Genomic DNA, 22,512 nt, shown 5'->3' with positions numbered 1-22,512 from the left:
ACTGGCTTAGCAGGTCTCTTCCACTGCTAACTTCTACCATGCCCAGATTAAGAGAGGCTATTACCCCTTCTTACCTTTTAGTCTTTTCTTTATGGGGCTCTTTGGCAGCTTTCGATTCAGTCTTGCTGTAAGGAAACGAGTATTTTGTCTACCGTGTAGGGGCCTTTCTGACGTGTTCCTTTCTTATTTTAATGCTTCTTTTTTGTTTGTAAGTGTACCCGTATTTCACGAATCTGAATACGAAAAAATCTCACACGGCCAAAAAAATTAAGTTTTTTTTTTTGTTGTTGTCGTTTGTTTACCCCCCCTCAAAAAAAAAAAGTCTGCCACACAGGAGAAGAAAAAAACAACAGATCAACAAGAAAACACTATCCAAGTAGAAAAGCAAAGAGCTTCAGTGTTATCCAGCCCAGAGGAGAAGTGCAGCAAAGGCAGGTCCAATTCCAAAACAAGCTTTTGATTTCCAGTGAAGCAAAAAAAAATAAAAAAAACAACCAAAAAAACCAAACAAGACGAAGAAACCAAGACAAAATACACCTTAAAGTCCCCAGCTAAATTTTTGCACGAGTGTGTCTTAAATACAAGTTCGCTTTTATGAGTTGCAGCAAAACCGACGAAAGCCACGATTTGGAGTTGATCGGGATGAGTTCTCGTGTGTGTGTCTTGATGGGTTCTCAGTCCACATGGAGGAGCATCTGAGGGGTTTTTAAAAAGTGCAAATTAAAAAGAGAAACTGGGACCCAGAAAATAGTTTTAAGATGGATCCCCCCTTCAAAAAAAAGAAAAAAAAAAAACAAACCACCACGGAGCCACGGGGGATCCGGAGCCTCACATGGGGCTCCGGGCAGGAGGAGGATCCCGCCGAGTCTCTCGCTCCAGGGCGATCCGAGGAGGGGCGGAGGATCCGCAGCAGTCTCTCAGGGGAGGAGGAGGACCCGCGTCTCTCTCGCAGGGACCCCGGCGGAGCGATCCAGCAGCCTCTCGGGCGGGAGGAGGATCCAGCAGCCTCTCTCGCAGGAAGGAGCGAGCGCGGGGAGGGGATCCGAGGAGGAGGATCCAGCAAAGTCTTTCACGGCGGGGGGGGACGCGACGGGGGGAGTGGGGAAGCCCAACAGTCTGTCTGCCTCGCTCGCACAGGGGAGCCGGGGGCAGGAGAGATCCCGCGGGCTCTCTCCGTCTCCTCCGGAGGGATCCGGCCGGGTCTCCGGGCGGGGGGTGGGCAGCGGGAGGCTGCGGCAGCGGAGCCCCTCGCCGGGGGGCAGGCACCCGGGCGCCCCCGGGAGGAGGCGGGGAGCGGGGCGGGCCGGGGGCCGAGGCCGCAGCGTCTCCCCAGGGGGCTGCAGCAGCGCCTCGGGCAGAGTCGGTCGGTCAGCCGGGCTCGCTGGCGGAGGCTGGGGTGTGGGGGGGGGCCGCAGCGCCTCTCTCCGTCTCTCCCGCTCGCTCTCGCCTCGTCCGCTCGCAGGCAGGCGGTGCCAGGCTCAGTGCTGCCGGGCCAGTCCCCCGCTCCTCCGCGCCGCCGCTGCCGCCGCCGCTGCCGCCACCGCCACGGACGCCGCCGCCGCCGCCGTCCTCGGGAGCAGAGCTGCTGCCACCGCGGCCATTTTGTTGCTAACTGACAAGAGCCCCGCCAGGCAGCGCGAGACCGCGGGGAGGCTTCGCCGCGCGCTCCCCCTCCCCTCCCCGCGCTGACCTCAAACAGGAAGTCTGCCTCCCCCGCCTCCGCCCCCTCCCCTCCGGCCCGCGCGCGGCCACGTGACAGGGGGAGCCCCCGCCACATGCAAATGAGCGCGGCGGCCGGAGCCAAAGAGCGGCGAGGCCGCGCGCTCCCGGCCCCGCCCCCCCCGCGGCGGCGCGCGCCCTCCTCCCCGCCGCCGCGCGCAGCGCGCGCCCTGCGGGGGGGGGGAGGAGAGGGGGGAGAGCTGCCCCCCCGGCAAAGGGTGCGGAGAGCCTCACCCCCCCGCGCAAACGGGTCCCGGTGCATCCACCCCCCCGTGCAAACAGGTTCCGGTGCATCCAGCCCCCCCCCGTGCAAACGGGTGTCGGTGCATCCACCCCCCGTGCAAACAGGTTCCGGTGCATACACCCCCCCCCCGTGCAAACGGGTCCCGGTGCATCCACCCCCCCGTGCAAACGGGTGTCGGTGCATCCACCCCCCGTGCAAACAGGTTCCGGTGCATACACCCCCCCCCCCGTGCAAACGGGTCCCGGTGCATCCACCCCCCCGTGCAAACGGGTTCCGGTGCATCCACCCCCCCCGGGCAAACGGGTGTCGGTACATCCACCCCCCCCGTGCAAACGGGTGTCGCTGCATCCACACCCCCCGTGCAAACGGGTGTCGGTGCATCCACACCACACCCCCCCGGGCCAAATGGGTGTCCGTGCATTCACCCCCCCCGTGCAAACAAACACCACACTGCACCACCCCGCGAGTGGGGGGCCACGCTGCGGGGGCGGGCACGGAGTAGCGAGGAGAGGCCGGCAGCGGGGGTGTGGAACAGGGCCCCGCTGCACCCTGAGGTGCAGGACGGGGTCCCTCGCCGTTAGACATGTGTCCAGTGTACCCTGGCACGTATAGTGACAGACACGTGCACAGCTGCCTGTGTCTTTGAGTAGATACACCCGTATGTACGTATGCACATATGTATATACACACATACGCGTCTATACGCTTGGGGCAGACTGTACACACAGCCATGGCCCAGCACTCCTAAATCGCTCTGCAGGCCCCTCGGGTCAGGTTAGGCCGTGGGAGGGGGTCCCTGTCCCTACCGAGGGGCCTACAAAAAATAATTGCAATGTTTTAAACGAACTGGTGGCTAAGCAGAGGGGGGGGAGGATGGGAATCTTGGACCTAGGAGGGGGGAGACGAAATGCAGCGTTGCAGAGGGCCTGGTTTACCCCCCGCAATAACCCCGTTAGCTGTTGGCAGGTTTGAGGAGCAAGTCGGGATCTATTCTCAAAGTACCACGGGAAGAGCGGAATGCAAAAATGAGTCATTTTTGCTAAAAATTGTTGTGTCTAGGTCTTTCAGCAGATCCTCTCCGGTTCTCTCTCCTCTCCCCCTTCTGCAGTGAACATTTTGGGAACTGCAAGGAACTCTAAAGCCTGAATCTTTACTTGCGCAGGCCGTTCCACTGAAATATTAATTGACTGTGGGTTACAGAGCAGGGCGTTTACTATCGCAAGTGGGATGACACACACAGCAGGAGAGGGGGGAAATAAGAAAAGTACAGTCCCAGTATGATTTCTATGCCGATTTGTGATGCCGTGCACCAAAGGCACCCTGCCAGCCCCCGCGCCCGGGCAAGCGGCAGCAGGAGCCCGGAGTCCCTTGACCACTGGAGGGAGCCCATATTGTGCCAGAATGCATCAGAAATGCTACGGGGAAGACAAGAAATAATAAAATATGAAAGATCGGATCATTGTAGTCAGAACGAAGTGTCTTCTCCAGGGCAGACCATGATCTCTATATATGCAAAATGTTATAAAAATCAGATTTAAAGTCCCATTGTACTTTATCAGCGCAAAGAAAGGAGAAAAATTATTAAGAGCAAGGCTTTTTTTTCTCCATGTTTTGCATGTCAGTCTGGCACCTTTCACCAGGAGTGAATTCATACACCACGACAGTGGCAGACCTGGACTAGGGTGAAAATGCCCTTGTGCTCCTTGGCTTGTGCAATCTCAGGAGCAGCACCGGTGCCGCTGCAGGAGCGGTCAGCGCAGCTCCCCGCGTCCTCTCCTTTCTTAAATGGAGGTCAGCACCTGTGGATGCCTTCCCACAAAGACTGCCCCAGAGCAGCAGGAGGTTGCCACACTGCTGCTTTCGAAAGAGGTTTTGCACTTCTGATAAGCCAACCACCCCAAAGAAGCAGAACAGCTAAAGCCGCCTGCCCTTTTCGCCTGCGTTTGGGACAAGCACCCTCATACTCGTAATGTACCTACAGGCGGCTGCCCGAGACCAAAAACTCCGCTTGGCAATTGCACAGAGGAATGTTCCTGGTCAAACGTGGCCCTAAGTTATGTGTTGTGAATGTGCAAATATTTGTAATTCAAAACACACTTTTAACACACAAATATTTCCAAGAATGGCTGGCTCCGCAGAGTGATGCCAAGTTGCTGGAGACCCTGAAATGTCAAAATGGAAGAAAACTGAAAGTGATTTGTGTACTAATATGTTTTCTTGGCCCTGGCAAAATTACCATAAAAAGCATGATGTAAGCCCAGCCGCACAGACACAGAGAGCCCGTTGTGTTTGATACCCATGTTCTGAAAAACTATCTGTAACGGGTAAAAATGCATTCTAGTAAATCATTCCTTTCTTACCTCAACTCTTTCACCATTAAATACAGGCCTTTATGCAATGCAAATTTCATTTTTTTTCCCCTGCTTTGGTCTCCCTCCGGCGCGTTTTGCCCTCCCCGCTCCCTTGGCCGTGCTCCCTGGGAGCTCGCAGAGATCCCGGGCGCGTTTGCAGCCCCAGCGCCGTGGGCTGAAGCTTTGCAGCGGCTGGTGACTGCTGGCACCACGTACGGTACATCTGTCCCCTAACAGCCCCCTCGTCCTGAGCTGAGCCCCCGTCGCAGGACCCCGGCGGGGCGCAGGCTTCTCCAGCTTTGTTTCCCAGAGCTGCTCCGGCATGGGAGCCACCGCTTCGGGCATCCGCTGCTGGCTGTGAACTCCCTCCTTCCCCCCGGCGCTCAGGTAGTCTTTTTTTGTCACACATGAGTAAGAACAGATGTGATCTAGTGTGAAGGGAAGGAAAAGGGACATATGATGCCAGCGGTTCATTGCTCGCAGAGGAGGAGGAATTCCTGCGCTTGCACCGCTGCCTTGTAAACCTCAAATTTCTCAATACGCCCGTGACTCGGGGCTGTGACCAAAATGTTCGCAGGGGGCTGGACACGTTGAACGGATGGACGTGAGTGTGAGGAACCACACAGATATGGTGTTATCTTTGCTGAGAGAGACAAAGCTAAGCTGAGCAGAGGTCTTCATGCAAAGTATTCGTCCACTGTAGACTTTACACCTCTTGCTTATTTTCCTATGATCCAACCACGCACAAAAGTGGGTTAAAATAGTCACACCAAGCACTCCTTATCAAGCAATAACAAACACACACAAAATTAATCTCAAAGCCTGACACCAGCACTAGCCATGCTTTAATGACAAATGCAACCTCATGCCTTAAGGAGAGCCTGGTGTCTGACCCTGAACAAGATTTCCCCACACAAGGGGAAGCTACACCTCCAAAGCCCTCCCTTGTCTGGGCTGATGCTCGGAGGCAGGGTTTTAGATATGGCCGCACTGGGAGGGCAGGATCCGGGACACAACAGGCTCTTCCCCAGGCTTCCAAGGGAGTTATGGATGTGCGAGACACTTCCATTGAGTCCATTCCCTCTGAAGGATGCAAACGCATCCCTCCTGGCCACCCTACCACAACTGCATCTTTGGGGTGAACGCTTAAATGAACTTACAGGTAATTCTTTTTATGGAAAAACTCATTTTCATAACTTACGTTTCTCTCCCCACATTTTCATGCAAAAAGAATAACTGTTCTTTGCCCACTTGGTGGGACCATGCCCCGATAAGAGACAACCACATCGGGGTGGTTGTGTCCAGCTATGAAATGTCCTCTCCGTGGCGCTGGCCTAAAGCAGAAAGGACTCCTGAAAACATGCCCCGTCTCTGGCACAGATGTTTAACATCAGCAAACGCACTGCAGCGAGCATCATCACAGGAGTCTGAAAGCCCATCTATTACCCCTAGGTTGGATGTCAGTCCACTTTTTTGTACAATAACCCCTTACTTCAAACACTTGCCCAGAAAAGGTAACATCTGGATTCAATTCCCTCCCCAACCTGAGCGACTCTAACCTGTATTTCCCACGAGAGAGATGTAGCATGATGCTAAACAGCACTCTGGTAAGGGGGAAAAACAAGGTATTTTTTATTCTTGCTCTCCAAGCAGAGCTATTGTATAAACAAGAACACAAGTGTCCTGAGGCCAAAAAGCAAGCAAGAAGCGCATGACTCTCTACCCTACTTGCCACGGCACACAGCCGCTGTGCTAACACGTTCTGCTTATTATCAATAGCTGTTTAACATTAAATACATAATCTGCCCCGAACACAGGGGGCAGAGCCCAGGACTTGACCCTATAGCTTACCCTATAGCTTACCCTGGGGGAGAGGAAGCGACGTTTTAGAGGTTGCAACATGTGAACGCAGCACCCCGAGTTAAGTCTAGAGGCTGGGAAAATGTGCAGAGATGCATCATGCTCCTCATAGTAAAAGTGTGTCCAAGAATAGGTTTCTCTTCCTCTGTTTTTTACCTTCGTGGACATCATTTATTGGTGCAAGGGGTTGGAACAAGCAGAGGGATGTCATAGGCTGTTCTGGTGGCACAGAGAGTGCTCATCAGCCAGGCACGGCTGCAGACGTTACAGGAAACCCACCACCGAGTGTGCAAAACCCCAGTGAAATACTGAAGTTACATCTGGCACTGCAGGCTGACGGGGGGACGCCGAGCCAAGTGTCTGTAATAAAAATCCTGCAGCAGAAAGGGAAAAAACAACCATTACCCAACCTTTCAATGAACTGGGAGGAAGGTGCCAGTGCCTCTTTACTGAAAAGGCCTTTCAGAAAAAGTTTTTACGGCGTGTCCTTCAGATTGTTGATTTTTATCTTCATCCCACACAGAGCCTCATGCATGTATGGAAAGCACTGGGAGCTGTTATCCTGAGGTGCTCAAAACTCAAGATGCTTTTGGTTTTCCTACCTATTTGCAAGTCTCTTATCCTGGTGGAAATAAAGCAGAGTCGGAGGCAGTCCACAAAAAGGTCAATTTGCTGTATATACCAGTCTGACCTTTTTTGGCATGGACGGCGCAAACAGCTGCACCAGAACGAAAAACCCAAGGGACGAAAATTCTTCTGAAACAAGTGGTAGGGAGGAGAGTATCTTCTAGCACCCAACCAGCTATCAAAACAGTGGTGAAAGGACTTGCAAATACTTCAGAAAAAAAAGAAACCCAAGTCCTCAGGCCAGGCGCCGTCCCCTTGCTGCCTCTGCAACACCAGCGGCAGCCGAACACCGTTTTGTTAGCACAAACAGCAGCCCTGTGGGGTTTTGCAGCAGGGCTCCATCGATGACAGCCGGACCCCAATGCCAGCAATGAAACAAGCCAACGCGTCTGCGCGGGTCTCCTGCGCCTCTGGCAGGGGACTCCGCTATGCCGCGCGCTAGGAAGTGCAGGCATCGCCCTGGCCCCAACACCTCCCGTTCCTGGGAGCTCTTCAGGGCGAAGGGTGGCGGAACGGCGGGTGCTTACGGCTGAGCTTGTGTCTAAGCCAGTGCTGGGCCCGCTACTTCAATGTCCAAGGTAAAAATGAGTGATTCTAGCCAAGAACCTGGATGAGACAAAAATAAGATTCTTGAGCACTTTTCATGAGACCAGGTGATGGATCCAATGGTAAAAGAGTTTTTCCCCATGTCCTCATCAAAGCTAATCATCAAAGGAATACTTTGACCTCTCTAAAATCTCCCCGTATTTTCCGAGGGCCATAACATCCACTTCTTTCTATCTCTGCTTAAGCTGGGGGTAGTGGCTGCTGCCTTCCACCCCGCTGGTAGCAGAGAACGTTTTGAAGGGGGTTGATGGCAATATAATGTACATTTATTGCCTGCCTTGGGATCTTTGCTCTGATGTGGTGACTGTTATTCTGCACAGACTTACCAGGTATCAACACTTTGGGTTGGATTGTACCTAGGGCAGCTTCTGTATTCCTGACAGAGCTGATATGATTTATCCCTGGGGCGAGGAGGTAGGAGAGAAAGAATTGCTTGTGACAGATACTAGTCATGTTGCTTAATGAAGTTTTGCAAGGTGTTCAGGGACAGCAGGATGGGGTCAAATCAGGGAAGGTCACGCCGCTGGAAGCTGCAGTCCTGAGTTAAGACCTGGCTTCTCCTCAGTGCCTGTCACTCTGCTCCCTCCCGGCTGGCGGAGTCACTCGGATTGCAAAGAATTTATTGACGCCCACCCACCATCCCTAAAGTTTTATGGCAATATAGATCCATTAGAAATCCATTTTGCAGAGGTATTAAAATAACGAAGGTGAGAATTAAGAGAGCAGCACGCTCCTTGGAAAACCCACTGATCATAAAATACTGCTTTAAAGAAAGTTATCATGCAGTCCCCTTAAAGAAAGTTATCAATTAGTCACTGTATCAGGCATAGGAGAATTGTTCCCTGAAGAGGATTTTAGGAGGAAAGCCATTGACTAAGTGATGAATTTATCACTAGGGGTTGCATGGCTCCACGGATTAAGATGACATGGCACAGAGGACTCGGAGAGCAGACCGGGAGCCTGGTGACTCCGGAGAGGTTCGGGGAGGCTCCGTGCACTGCGCAGGCACCGGCGCAGGGCGAGATGCCCACGCTGCTCCCAGGCAGGGAGGTGGCACGGTCAGGGAGGAGACGTGACACCAGCGGGGTGGATCAGAGCTCCCCCATGTCCCCACCGCTGCCTGTACCTGCCCACGAGGAGCCGCGGTGTCGGCTTGGGAACCTCATGCTTTCCCCCCCCGTCTCTGCAGACCACCATCGCGCGCTGCGGAAGAGGAAGGCACTACGGATTTCTGGTACAGATGTCCCACTGAAACCGGGGGACATCAGAGCCGGTGTCAAACACGCATCGGTCAGCGTGTGCGTAGGGGAGATGTGTCCATCCCTGCTGCTGAGCTGTGAAACGCCCTGGGGCGAACCAGTGGACAACAAAAGCTGAAGTCAAAGTATGAGAATCTGGCATCCACTGAGGCCGGTGGTAAGACTTTAAAACTACATTTTTATACCCTGCAAGCGCTCTTGCTTTCTGCTCTGTTCAGTGCTCCTTGGCTCCCCAGCACGCGTGGTGCATGGATCGCCGTGCCAATAGACTCTCTCCATCCCAGCTAAAATCTTCATTCCAAATTGGCTACAAGGATGATTTTTTTTCCATGTGTTTTTTCATCCTTGCTCCTGCAGGCACTGGAAGAATACAGTATTTCCCTGCAGGAAGCTGCTGGTCCTCTCACGGTGAAGGGACCAAGCGAGCTGGCCGCTGGAGGATGTCCCTTTCCTCGACAGACATCCCCTCCACAGCGCGCTGGAGGATGCTGCATCCTCGAGGATGCCTGTCCTACTTGCCTCCTGCAGCTCAGCTGGGCAGTTCGGATAACTGCACCTGGGCAGAGGAAGGAGCCGCCGGGAAATGGCTTTTCTTGGTGGACAAACATCGAGACACTGTGGGTACACGTGCGCCCGTTCCCACCCCGGCAGTCTGGGGGAGGCAGCGCATAAGAAAGAGGGCTGTGGTATCAAAAGGTTGTGAATGTTGTCTAAACTTGGGGGGAACCACGGTATTTCCGTGAAATTGGAATAAACTTGCAAAATACTTTGTTTTGATCCAAATCTACATTTCTCAGTGCAAAAACGTTTTGGAAGCAGAAAGCTGCCCTCCCCTATTGCTGCAAGGTTAAAAGGGCTCCCGGGGTGTCCCGGGGCCGTCACCTGCAGCCCACGCCTCGCTCGGCTCGGCTGAGCGGCTCAGCAAAGCCCTGACAAATTGCTAAGCTCTCCTGAGATAAATAATCACAAACAAAAATATTTGTGTTTACTGTGGGGATTTGTCTGTGCATAATTATGCATTAGTCATTACGAGGACTACAGGAGAGTTTTACACATGTAAATATGTTCCGTTAATTAGACAGGACTGCTTTTGGTTTGCTGCTTCTTTGCAGTCTGATCCTGAAGTCATCAAACACTCCTGGATCATGAGTCGGGCTGAGCAAGATACGTGGGGAAAACGGTTCTCTCCTTCCCTGTAATGCCGCTCTGGTTATCAATAGATATTCTTTTAAAATACTTCTTGTAGCTTTTCTGTTAAAGCCTCCAGGCTCTTCACGCACAATGCGATGCAACGCACCCTTCACACTGTTCTCTCCCGTACGTGCCTTCGAGGGGAGTCAGATGTATTTCTCAGGTAGTACAATATAAGACATTATTTTCTTCTGGAACATTTTTAAGTGCAGCAGCTTTTAGTAATCTTCTGGCATCTTCTTCTATGTATGACAGAGTCTATTAATGTCATTTGCATGAGAAGTACACAATAAATCATTCATGCACAGTTTAGTACAGGTTAAGTGTAACAGCCTAACAGTGATTTTCTGTAAGAAAATCAGAGGAGCTCATCAACTGGTGTAAATCAGCGCTGCTCCATCAAAGCTACTGAGTCACACAAACTAATCGCTTGGCCCTGGGGAAAGCTTCAGGTAAAAAACCAGCAGGGGAGGAGCACAATTCGTGCCACACTTGAAGGACTTTTTAGGAGAACTTCTCTCCTAAAAACCTCTCCAAAGAAAAATCCACAGGCCGTGGGGCCAGCACAGCCCGGCTGGTCCGAGGTCGTCACCGCGTCGTGGACCCCTTGGCTCCGCTGCGGGCCGGCTCCCCGAGGAGAGGAGCGTTTTGGGGAGCCGGCCCGGAGGCAGGGGCTGCGGGAAACCTCTGGCTTGTCCTGGCCACGAGGGTGGGAGAAAGATCAAATCCCCCAGGAACCTGCAGCTGGCATTTAGGCGAGAGCCTTGGGCAACAGCAAAACGGGGTTTTAAGACAGTCCGGTGCCCAACGATGAACCGACCTCCGTTTCACCGGTTGGCCGTGCGGAGGACCACCGACCTCCTCAGCGGGAGGAGGCTGCTGCCGGCCCGGGGGCAGCACGGCAAAGCCCTCTGGCAGGAGGGAAGAGCCCACGCCGCGGGGCCGGCGCGGTGCGGGCCGGCCGGAGCTGCCGCCGGAGCGGGGGGAGCACCGCCCAGCCCGGCCCCTTATCTCTGGGAGGGAAAGGAAATTCCTGCGCGGTGATGTGGAATCTGTCACCGGCTCTGGAAACGGGCATGAGACGCAGCCAAGGGGTCCCTGGAGGGGGGGGTTAAAGCTTTCTGCTGGAAAAAAACCACGCTGTCCTTCACCAGCACTGGTAACTTATTGTCTGGCTGCGGCGTAGGCACCCAGCGTTTCAGCTTTGCTACGGCGGGAGGGGACTGCGAGCGCAGCTCTGCTGAAGAGGGAGATCTTTCTCCTCCCCCCCGCTTTTTTTTCTTTTTTTCCCCCCGCTCTTTTTTTTCGGTCTGGTTCGTGTTCTCACTGCGGCGGCCTGTGGGACAGAGGCTCATTGTTCCCGCTGCTCGGGAAACACGCCGCAGGACTGATCTTATTAGGGCACGTCCCGGGGGGCTCGGCGCGGGGTGCGGAGGGAGGGGCAGCCCGCGCTCCCGACCGCCTCGGGTCATTTCGGACACTCGGCACCGCTCGCCCGGGGCCTGATTTTTGGCTGCAGTTTCAGGGCTTTGCTTGTGCTCAGTGCCTTCGAATCAGTGCCAGGTAGCTCAAGCTGAACAGCAAAATTCAACGTGAAAATGTAGATGTCTGCATCCCGGAGCTCTGCTCTGGGGGCAGGGAGGGGCTCTGGCAGGAGCGGCAATGCTGCAATGGCAAGGAATAAGCACAAACCACTTGCTTGGTTTTAACCTGATTTGCCAAAGAGATCGAACTCGCGCAGTCGTGCTGCCGGTTTCTTCCCACTGCCCCCCACTCATTTTGGAAAACAGCATTTACTGTGCTTGACGGGGAAGTCAGGAAGATGTTAAGATCCTACGAATTTTGCATGTAAGGGGAAAAAAGACTAGAGGAGGGTCCCCACCGAGCTGCAGAGTGACTCGTTGGCTCTGCTCCTGCTTCGGCTGACAGCCGGCCAGGTGGCTCCGGGCTGCTCTGCACGGTCCTGGCCGTGCCACCGCTTGCCCAGAGGATGGCAAGAGGAGATGGAGGTGCTGGAGCTCTTCCAGCAGGCAAGAGATAGGGGCTTGTGTCAGATTTGGAGGAAAGGCTTAATTTATCCCACTGGTTCTGGAACAACTCACTCAGAAGTTACCTGAAAGCTCAGAAAAATCAAGCTGATGTCACCTATGCGGGTGGTGTCTTCCCATTCTGCGGTAAAGTGATGGCACAAGCAGCATCACCCACAAGTCTGTCCCACCCAGCCCAGCTGTGGGTTTCAGCCCCAAACTGGAAGAGTCGCCTCTTCCGAGGGCGTCTGGGTCCCTGGTGCCCGCTCACTGCCCTCCAGCGTTGCTGCCGCGGAGCACTGCGGGAGCGCTTGCTGCCTGCGTCCCGGCTGGCAGCGAGGAGGACGGAGGTACCAAAGAGACGGCAGCGCTGCCTGGTGCTTTGCCTTTACAGCTCGAGACAGCATCAGGATCAGGAATAGTTTAGTCACTGGTTTTGCTATTAAACGTGATTTGCATCAGGCGGTAAGGGCAGGCAACACAGCACACCGACTCTTGGGTACGTGTGCTCTTTTCGGATGCTACATCTCCTGTCCCTCCAGAAGACCCAGCTCACCCATGGGCTGCAGGAAGGACTGTCTCTTATAGACTCATTTTTAATGCAACAGCTGAAATCTGTCCGAGTTGCCTAACTCCGCCTGATCTCAGCAGAGGTGAATCTTCTAAATGCTCAGGTACCAGAAGGAAGTTGCACATTCCTGGGCTATTTGTTTGTTACTTACTTATAAAGAACATCATTTTGAATGCACTGGCTAAATAAGAATTAATTGTGTTAAAAATTCAGGTTAACGAATGCTGTAAGAAGTTGTCTTAAGGGAAGTAAAAGGGAAAAAAAATCTCGGGCACTAATGATTAGAGCAAAACCCTGATGTTAGGAGGACTTCGTCTCTGTGGAAGCAGGTTACTCATCTTTTCCAGAAGATACATGCATGCATTGCAAAATGTTTATTTTGTACTCTCTGAAGTAGTTAATCTACATGCGGAGCAATGCAAAGGTGGCTTATTAGGCTAATTGCTAATAAAAAAAAAAGAAAAAAAACCAGAACTACTGTGAGCAAATATTTAAAAACAGATGCAGAAGGCTGTGAAAACAAACACAATCTCGTTTTTCCATGAAGTTTTCCCACCAGAAATCAGGCAGTTCAAAGAGACGTCCGGTTAATACCGTACCTCCAGGCTCCCGGCGCTGGAGCTGTTCATTAGCCGCGTCGTAATTCTGTGATGCAGAACTGGATTAATGGAAAGGTGACTGGGAAGCCACCGAGGGACCTGCTAATGATACTGCCTCGTCCTTAGAGAAGTCCTCTCTAGCCTTGCCCACGTGCGGCAAAACACACACCATCAGGATACAATGCCACATTATCACAAGAAAACACTTTTGAGAGGGGAAGAAGATGTCATCGCAGAGTGGTGCTGGGAACTGGCGAAACCCAAGATGGAAAAATAATTGCATGCATGTTTTTTAATACAACAGGATTCCCCCAAGCTCATTAAAGCAGATGGAAGTTTTAAAACCTGTATTACTTTAAAAATTAATTTACAGCTGTGGGGCTTGGTGGCCCAGAGAACATTAAAATGATAAATCCGGAAAGGTGATGTGAGCAGAAAGGAGGATTACTTTGGTCACAACATGGCCTCTCGAAGCTGGGAAGGGGAGATGTTACAGCTTTGCTGGCTGCCCAACGGTTACCTCTGCCGTGCCGTTCCTGGGCTTAACCCAGATTTTAAAATATTGTAGCACATTATTACGATTTCCTCCCCAACAACATGTGATCCAGAAACGATCTCTGCTTCATTAGATACCGGCTTACGTGGCGAGGAAGGTGATACGACCCAACCTCCGCTCGCTGGGCTGCGGCAGAGCCCCCGCCGACGCCGGGCTTCTGCCCCGGCTCACGGGACGGGCCCCGGTCCGCCGTCGAGGGGCTGAGCGGCTCCGCTGCCGCGCTCCCCCGCTGCAGCAAGCCGGATAGGCTCGGAAACGCCCTAATTTCCCCTGCTTGGCACAACCTCCGAAGACAAGCCGTGCCTGTCTGAATGCACGGCTGCGTGGCGGCGTGCCGGGGGCCGGGTGCATGCACATCTCCCGACACGCCGGGTGGGTGCCAGGCGGGGAATCCTTCACCCTGCACAGCCACCCCCTCAGCTGGGGCATCCCCGGCTGCGGGAAGGGCCACGGACAAGGGTGGGACAAAGCGAGGCAGCTCCGCCGAGCCCCGCGGGGGATGGACCATCTTTTTTCCGCTGTGTATTCGTAGGATGCCAAGCACCAAGTAACAGGGTGTGTTAGGTACCGCAGAACAAAGGCTGGAGCAGGTTGTGTGCAGCTCACAGCAGCTACCTCTGCTTGCTGGGAAGAAAGGAGCCCTTTGTTTGGAAACAGCAGCTACTCCCAGAAAAACGCGCGCGGGGCGTCTGCGCGTGCAAAAGCCCGCGTTAGGCACAAAAGCGATTTTGCACAAAACGGTACCTGTTCCCCGTGGCGGTTTCCTACGGGTGTGCGCCGTGCGAGCTGGCAGGGCGCGGGGAGCCCGTCCCAATTCTCCGCAGGTTTGAATGTGTGGCCGGGGATGAAATCGCAGCCCGGGAACGCACCGCTTCGCACGGCCCCGGCAGAGCCCACAAAACATAGCTGCTCCAACCGAAGGTGGGCTACCTGCCTGCCCTTCAGCTGCTGGGACGTGAGCCAGGCCGCAGAGCCAGCCCGCGCTGACAGACATCGACAGCTCCGACACCGGCTTGGTGCTGCCCGGGAAGGCGCAGCCGAGGACGTGGCTGGGCTCACACCCATCCCTGCATCCCCGGCACCGGCATCACACCCCTGCCATACCAGGAATTTCCTACCTAAAGGCGGTTTCTCCCCGCAGGGGGTATTACCGGGGTCCCCGGGCTGTGCCTGACGCTGCCCAGACGTGCTGTGAGACGCCGGGTGTAACGAACCCCGTTATTCGCGGGGAAAGGGACAGCCCTCGCCTCGGACACCCCTCGCTGCAGCCTCTCTGCTGCGGCGTTTATTAGAACATGCTTCTCGTTTCCTTCTCTTACCCACAAATTAACTTTAACAGTAAATTAACTTTATTCTTTCGCTGGTTAGCCTGTCAAATGAGAGCAAGGCAGATTTTTCCACTGGCCCATTAAGGGAGGCCCCGCGCCTGGCCGGCAGCGCGCAGTGACTCACAGGGTTTCAGGCTGCCTATTGAAGGGACCGGGGCCGAACAAAGCCCCCATTCACGCCAGGGCTCTGCTAGTTTTTCTTTGAGCCCTCACTGCTTTATTTTTATTCTTTCCCAAACATTGTTGGCTAATTTCATTGACAAAATTCATAACTTGGGGTTGGAGAGCTCGCTCCTATTCAGCTACGAGCGCTGGGGGGTTTTGTTTTTCTTTTCCACGCTGCCCATCTTGCCTCGTTCTCCGCATCCTCCCAAAGCCGGTTTCCAGGCTGAGCCGTGCCGAGGGATGGGGCCGAGGGCCACAGCCCTGCACGCGGGGGCTAGGTGGTCCTCAGCGTTTGGAACGGGGAGGAAGAAGCACCACGACAGGATCTGAGCCCGAAGCAGGAGGGCGATGCTGGGGGCAGCGCGGACGGGGCTGAAGTCGTGCACTACAAATTGAGTGACCCCTTGAAGTACAGCAAACATTTAAAAACAAAAGCCTATTTAGCTTATATATCTGCAATGCTCTGCATCCAGTCCAGTTAATTACAGCTGTTTAAAACCATCTGCATTTCATAAAGAGCTAACTTTCCTTCCCCCCAGGCTGCCCCTCCTGAGACATCTCTCTCCAGGCTGCCGGGTTACACAGTAATTATAATCCCCAAGTACCTGACATCACCACCAAGTGCAATGCATTATGGTTTCAAAAGCGAGAGAAACAATATTACTCAAGATGGGTCCGAGCCAAAATCCCAGCTCCAAACACCATCATTTTTTTGGCAAAGTTCAGAGCCAGAGCCCAGCGCGGCAGCCGGGGCCCCCGTGTCAACGTTACAGACGCAGAACGAAGGAGTCGTTCTGTGCCTTGGTGAAAAAGAGGACATTTCGCCTGCCTGCGGCCCCAGAGGGTTTTGAACACATGCAAGCAGAGAGCAGGGCACGACTGCAAGCCACAGCAGTATGGCCACGCGATCAGCAAAGAGCTCGCACAAAAACCGGGCTGGAGGTCAGAAACAGCCTTAGCGAGAGCCAGCCTCTGCCCCGAAACCAGCTCTGCCCTTCTGCGCTCCCGGGCGTCGCGGGGAGGCCTCGACCCCTCTGCCCCGGGAGCCACAGCCCCCTCGTCCCGTCCAGCCCAGAGCACCCGAGGGACCCGGGGCAGAATTTGCCAGACCATCGCTTTGGGAAGCGATGCGGGCTGGCCCAGGCGCAGCCTCCGGCGGTGGGAGCGGGCAGGCGTCGCCCCGGGCGGCTGCCCGCGCTGCCTGCACCAGCCCAGCACCGGCGAACGCCCCGGGAAGTCTGGGCCTGGGGAAGGCACTAATGCCAGTGCAAGGTGCTGCGGGCTTGTTGCCTTCCAGCTGGAAGGAGGCAGAGTCTGCCGCTGAAGAACCTGCAGCAAGCTTACATGCGTTGCATATACACATGCAAACAAACCATATACGTACAAAATTCATAGTATATACACATCGTTTGATTTACAGCCACCAAAGTGCACTCAGCTGATACTAAAGCAAAGTCCTTAATGGTGTTTTATGGAGCAAATCCCTTTTCCCCTCCTCTCCAGCGGCAGAGGCTGGTCCCAGGGTGAGAGCACGGCTGCAGCACCAGCCCCGCCAGCCTGCAGGAACACCCCCACGAGCCGCCGCCTTTTTGCTTTGCTAAGCTCTCCAGACCAGGTCTCTTCTCTTGTTCATTTATCGGCTTGTTTCCCTGCAGAGAGGCAGCGGTTAGAGGAGAAAGAGTGTGTTTTTCGGTCCACAGAGCAAGCAATTTACTTTTTGAGGTTGTTTGCCAAAACCGCATTCCTGCTGCAGCCTCCAGTCCGAGCAGAGGGGAGGCTGAGATCAGAAACGAGAGTCGTGGGCTGATTTTGCTCAACCAGCTGTGCTCTCTTTGCCTGGTGCGAGAGCTGAGCTCACTCAAGGGTTGAGACGTCCTCTGCACCTTCACATCTGAACAACAAGCAGGGAAAGAAAAAACCACAAGATTTCCTCTGCAGTCAGCAATACCCAATAAATTCACAGCAAGAGCAAGCCTTTAAAAGAAAAAAAATTTTAAAAATCCCCCAAAGCAAACATTTTATCCTACCCTGGTCTAATTGGGGAATAAACTTAACAACTAATTTTAAGGATGAAGTGAAAAGGAAAGGGATAAAAGCAAGTCAAGCCGAGCGCTGCACCCCGCCGTGATCACAAGCGGCAGGCTGGGTTTGCATCTCTGGGGGAACCGGCCGCTCTGTTTGTCGGGCTCCGAGTCAGCGTGGCTGCCGCAGGAGTCAGACCCTTCGCTCTCCTTAGCTGGTGGGAACTGGGTGCCGAAGCCAGGCGCTTGGAAAACGAGGAGCAGCCTCGACTGGGAACCGCCGTGTGCCGGGAAGGGGTCGGAGGATGGCGGGTGCCGGGCTGGGCTCCGTCTCCCTTATCTGGGGTGCAACTCCACTCAGCTTAATGGGATGATTGCTGGTTGGTAACGGCTGTCCCTCGGCCCCAAAGCAGCCTTAAAAGTGCCTCAGAAGGGCGTCAGATGATTTTGCACGTATAAAAGGATGCTCCGGTAATGCAGAGACATTATAAGAGCCGCTGCCTTGCACCGTGACCCGTGCAGGGCCAGGCTGGAGGTGGAGAGCCCGGCTGGGGACGTAGGGCCTGACCCCCTCTCCCCCCGGCTGCCTCCGCTCGCTGCTGGCTTAGGGCCGTCCCTCCGTCTGGACGTGCCCAGCCCTGGCGCAGGAGTGCCCCTCGCCGCGGCCACTTCGCGCAGCCAAAAAGGCTGGGCGCGGGACTGTTGCACGCCCAGGTTTCCCTCAGCATCTTCACTTCTTCCCGAAACCTCGCTGGGCATCACAAAACTCTCCCGACCAGAGCAGACTGGGAGACGCCTCGTGCCGTGAGAGAGATGGCGGGGTCAAGGTGATGCTCCTGGGGTGCCTCGGACTCGCTGCGGCTGGGCAGGCACCCGTGGGGCTCCCCGGGGCTGTGCGGGTGCCCTGCTCCGTTTCGCAGGTCCTGCAGGCGCCGTGCCACCGAGCAAGTCCCCGGGGAGAAGTGGCGCAGCCCCAGCCGCGGGGACGTCGCTGCCAGCCAGCCGTCCCCTCGCAATTCTCCCTCAGCTTTGCAGACCACCCAGAGGCAGTCTGCCGTTCCCAAACTGGGAGTGATTCCTTAAGAAAAGATGAGAAGTCCGTGCTTGCTGATCTTAAAGAGCAGTTTACCAACAAAAATCTACTTTTGAGACCTGCTTCTGCTTTCCTCACTTTCACTCCACAAACCGTCCTCCCAGCTCTGCCGCCCCCGGAGCCGCCCAGCCTTGTGCCTGGGCAGCGCTCCCCTCCCGGGGTGCCGGCCACCCTCCCGGGGTGCCGGCCACCCTCTCGTTTTCGGGTGTTACACACCACGTCAGGGACAATTAAGCACACATTGGATGCTGCTCCTAGATGGGTTTTTCATGTACACGATAGTTTCGGGTCTGGCAGGGAGGCGATACAAAGCCCCGGGGACGGGACAAACAGGGTCCTGGCACTGTGGTCCACCCTCTTAGAAAGCTGGTGGCCCCTTTCACCAGCAGTGCTGGGGATTATTCTTAAATTAAGTCTCTCTGCTAATCTTTTTTCTCTCCCTATTGCCTCTCCCTTCTTCTGCCTATAATCCTTTCATCCTGTGTGTTTGGTTTGGTGTCAGGACCCCGAGGCACCGGCCCTCGCCCCCTGCCCGGGATGCTCAGCCGTGGGTTGCACCGGCTCTTGTCCAACCCAGAGCATCCCAGAAAAGCCCATCGGTGCAAGGGAAAAGCCGCCGTGCTCCTCGCTACCTCTCCAGAAAGCCCAAACGCCGTCCTTCCCATCAGGTGCACACTCGGCACTTAACACGCGGTCCCCAATACCCAGCCGGGCGTTTTCACCTCTGTTCCCGCAGCGACACAGGACCAGGGGGGCTCAGCCCGGCTGGGCAGGCTGGTGCGTCTTTAGGGCAAATACATCCTTCAACGGGAAGGAAAAGGATTTGTCTTTCTACATGCAGAGAAGACAGAAAAAAAAAAAGCAGCTTATTATATACCAGAATACCTTCCTCCCTCACCAAAGGTCAAACTTAGATCCAATTTCAGTCAGGAGGGAGACGTCTGTCAGACAAGCACTAATCACTATTTAGTATTCATATTCACCTATTAGAAGCTCCATGCTGTAAACATGTCTATGAATTAACAAGGCATCTGGCCTCTCTTATACAATATGAGCAGCTTGGATCATGAAGTGTCTGCAGAAAATAAAAAGTGCCTTCCATCTGTCTCTCCCAAATATCACTGCTATCACCAAAGCAAACAGACCCACTCTTCCAAAGCACCGCGCGTCCCCCTCCCCCAGAACGTGTTAGTCAAACAAAAACAAGCATTTCACAGAGAGCGCTTGACAGATCTGAAACGACTCCGAGGAGCGAGGCGCAAATTAAGAACGGGGGGAAAATTAGCTGAAAAATAACTGGGAAGAAAAGCTCCCTAATAACAAAGTCTCTTCTTAGCACCCTGAGAAATTATCCGTAGCGCTGGCATTGCCAGCACCATCAGAAGGTCAGCGCTGCCCGGCAGAAGACGCATGGGCACACCGGGACCGGTGCCGGGGCAGGGCCACCCGTGGGAAATGCTGTCCCGCAGCGCTCACACCGCTGGGGCCCGCAGTGGAGAAGGTTGCTGCGGGATCCCGATGACCCTTGGGAGGCCAGAGGCTCGCCTCAGTCCTCCAGCGTCCAAAAGGCAAAACCCAGCCAGCCTTGAACCGCCAAAGCTGCCCGGGGCGAAGGCCACCTGCCTGACTGCTAGGGGACACCTCCGTGTGACCCAGCAGCCCCAGCGATGCCACCGCAGCAGACTGAAGCCCCGTCCCAGGTCCACGGGCTGTTCTTTCCCTCTAAATCAGAGCACCTCGGCTCGTGACTCTGCTCCCCTGTTGTCTATGAGGAACACGGGGGGCTGTGGTGGGTAATTTGTGCCTATTCCCGATCCGCAGGGAGAAGGGGCGATTCCAGCGGAGCTGCGTTGGTGCAGGATGTCAAGGCGTGCTGCTGCCATCGACCAGGACCTGCAGCCGCCCCGATGGCTGCGGGAGGGGGGAGCTGGGGCCCCTGCGATGGTCCCCGCTGGGTTAGCGAGCGCGGTGGGGCCGGCCGGGCTCTCTGGGGCTGTCACTCGTGGGACAGCGGGACCAGCCTCTCCGGGGCAGGAGACCTCCCATCCCTACAGCATCGAGCTGCCCCCCTTGTCTCTGTGCTCCCCCATCTCACAGCCTTTCCTCCCCTGGTTTCCCAGCCCGCTCCAGATTTCAGCTCCGGTGCTTCCCGGGGAAACCTGGCTGCTGGCAAACGGGGCGGCTTTCTGCTGGCTTAGCTCTTGCCCGGGTCTGGATGGGCGCTGGGGCGAACGTGGGAGCCGGGGCAGCGAGGACGTAACTTTTGGTGGCAGCTGCTCGCCCGAGAGGCTCCCGGGTCCCCAGGACAGCGCCTGTGCCCTTGCTAAAGCCGGTGGCCTTAAACCAACTCAGGCTCCTCTGTCTCAAGGGAAGGGAGGGTCTGCTCTAAACCCTGGCTTTGTTTTCGGAAGATAAATTTAAACCAAGGGGAAGGAAGAATGAGGTTCATAAATCAGGCAGGCCTGAAAATGAGGCATGAAAAATGAATGAATAGAGCGCGGGTGCGAGTGCCACCGCCCCGACCTGCTCCGCTGACACAGCCCACCCGCGGCTGGCAGCCCCCAGCCAAACCCCCCCTGCGGCACCGCGCTCGCCGCCGCCGCTGGAGACAGACCTGTCGGCTCTCCGGTGGTTTTTCTCTTACCCAGTTTGCATCCGCGCAGAAGACACCCTCTCCTGGCTTTAAACTTGAGCTGCCGGGGTAGGACGGGCTGGGTGGGCTCCAATCCAAGTGCTCCGCAGCACCAGGCTCTGCCTCGCTCCTTTTCCCATTCCGGGTTTAAATAACTTTTTTTAGTAAAAGGCCAACTCTTTGGACTGCCCGAGATGTTAAAGCATAAAAATGGGGGAGCAGAGGGAAGCAATGGCTTTCTGGAAGTGGTTCTCACATCCCCAACACACATGGATGACAGAAGGAAGAAAACCAGGAGGTTTCCAGACCTCCCAGCTGCAGACATCTTAGGAACTGGCTACGTCAGGTTCGCCTCTCTTGGCTTCCTCCCTGGCCAACTGACTGCTCCTGCAGCAGCGATGCAGAGGGGTCTAGCTCCTCCAGATCACCCGCTGGGAGAGCGTCTCTCTGGGAATGGGGCTGCGGCCGCCTGGCTTGGTGATGCACTACGGGCACCCCGACGTCGGGGGTGGATCTGACTCTGCCATAAGGCTTTGGTGTGTTGACTCCACACGCGCAGACCTAGTTCAAGTCGGTGAGAAACCCCCACAACCTGGCAGCCTCCAGGATCAGGTCTAAGTGCATTGGTAATCGTGTCCACAAATATTTGCACTTTGCAAAGCAAAAAGGCTCCGACCAAACGCACCCAACGTGGCTGCAGCTGCTGTGCTGGGACCTGAAAATGCAGGTTCTGAAAATAGCCACCTGTGTCATTTGACATGCAAATATTTCAAAGAAATAATTCAAGCCCTGTCTTATGAAGAAATGGTGGGAGAGTGGCTGGGGGCTGAGAGGCAGCCCAGAACTGGTGTTGAGCTGGAGAAGGTTGGAAGGAAGGAGAAGGAAGAATAAAGGTGGGGAAATTTGGTTTTAGCTTCCTGTAAGATCATCTGAAGTGGCCCCACCTGGGGGACCTGGTGACTGGAGAAGATCTCACTGAGCACCACCATTCAGAACACCACCAGAGTCCTGCATTGCATCCTTCCACTGGGAAAAAGCTTTTGAAAAATAAGTGTTTTCCTTGCCATAAGGATTTACCCACCTCTGCTATACCGGGTTAACCACTTGCACTGCTGCAAAAATCTGACAGAGAAGCTTCGCAGCCGCCAAAGCTGCACGGCCGGCTCCAGGGCCAGGACACCCCCTCTGCGTGGTCCCACGGGACCTCGGGACAGGAGCGGCTGCGGGGGGGCTTTTCCCAGCCCGGGCTGGCAGCGAGCCCGGGGGCTGCCCTCCGGCCACGCTGCTGCCTGACCCCCGTCCCGGGCCACCAAAAGCAACAGGGAATTTGTCACCGGCCCCAGGGGGGAGAGGATGGGGCTCTGCACGCACAAGGAGACCCTTCGAGCATGAAAGCTAATTTAAAAGGAGCTCATCTCCTTGTGTTCAGAGGCACGGAGCAAGGAAAAAGCATGACAGATTTTGGTATGTTTTAACTGAATTATTGTCCACTGGGGATTGAGCTAAGACCACAAACATTATTTCACTTTCTAGCGAGGCTGCAGTGATGAATATCGGTTTCAAAGGAGAAAAGCTGGGTGGTTCTTGTTTCTAATCTTGAGCCGTTCCTCCTCCTTTGGAGGTTAAGCGTGGATACCACAGTACTCGGACGCCGAAACAAAGA

General features: G+C 54.9%; 1 protein-coding gene across 6 annotated transcripts in view; it reads right to left on the bottom strand.

Moving 5' to 3' along the window:
* The window catches only part of TNRC6C (trinucleotide repeat containing adaptor 6C), a 331,542-nt gene that overhangs the window by 110,994 nt on the left and 198,036 nt on the right, over positions 1-22,512 (bottom strand). The window contains exons 1-2 of one of the 6 annotated variants that reach the window (XM_075169889.1): positions 800-1,709; positions 75-695 (exon numbers count right to left, since the gene is read on the bottom strand). The exons of 1 other annotated variant lie outside the window; for it this stretch is intronic. The gene's annotated coding sequence lies outside the window, so the exon portion shown is untranslated. Of the gene's footprint in view, positions 1-74; positions 1,710-22,512 lie in introns of those variants that run through there. 4 more of the 6 variants (XM_075169891.1, XM_075169892.1, XM_075169893.1 and 1 more) reach the window with 4 other exon arrangements.

This window comes from Calonectris borealis, chromosome 20 (assembly GCF_964195595.1).
Source record: "Calonectris borealis chromosome 20, bCalBor7.hap1.2, whole genome shotgun sequence".
Lineage (NCBI taxonomy): Eukaryota > Metazoa > Chordata > Aves > Procellariiformes > Procellariidae > Calonectris > Calonectris borealis.
The sequence above is the reverse complement of the archived record's forward strand: the minus strand, read 5'-3'. Positions and strand labels throughout refer to the sequence as shown.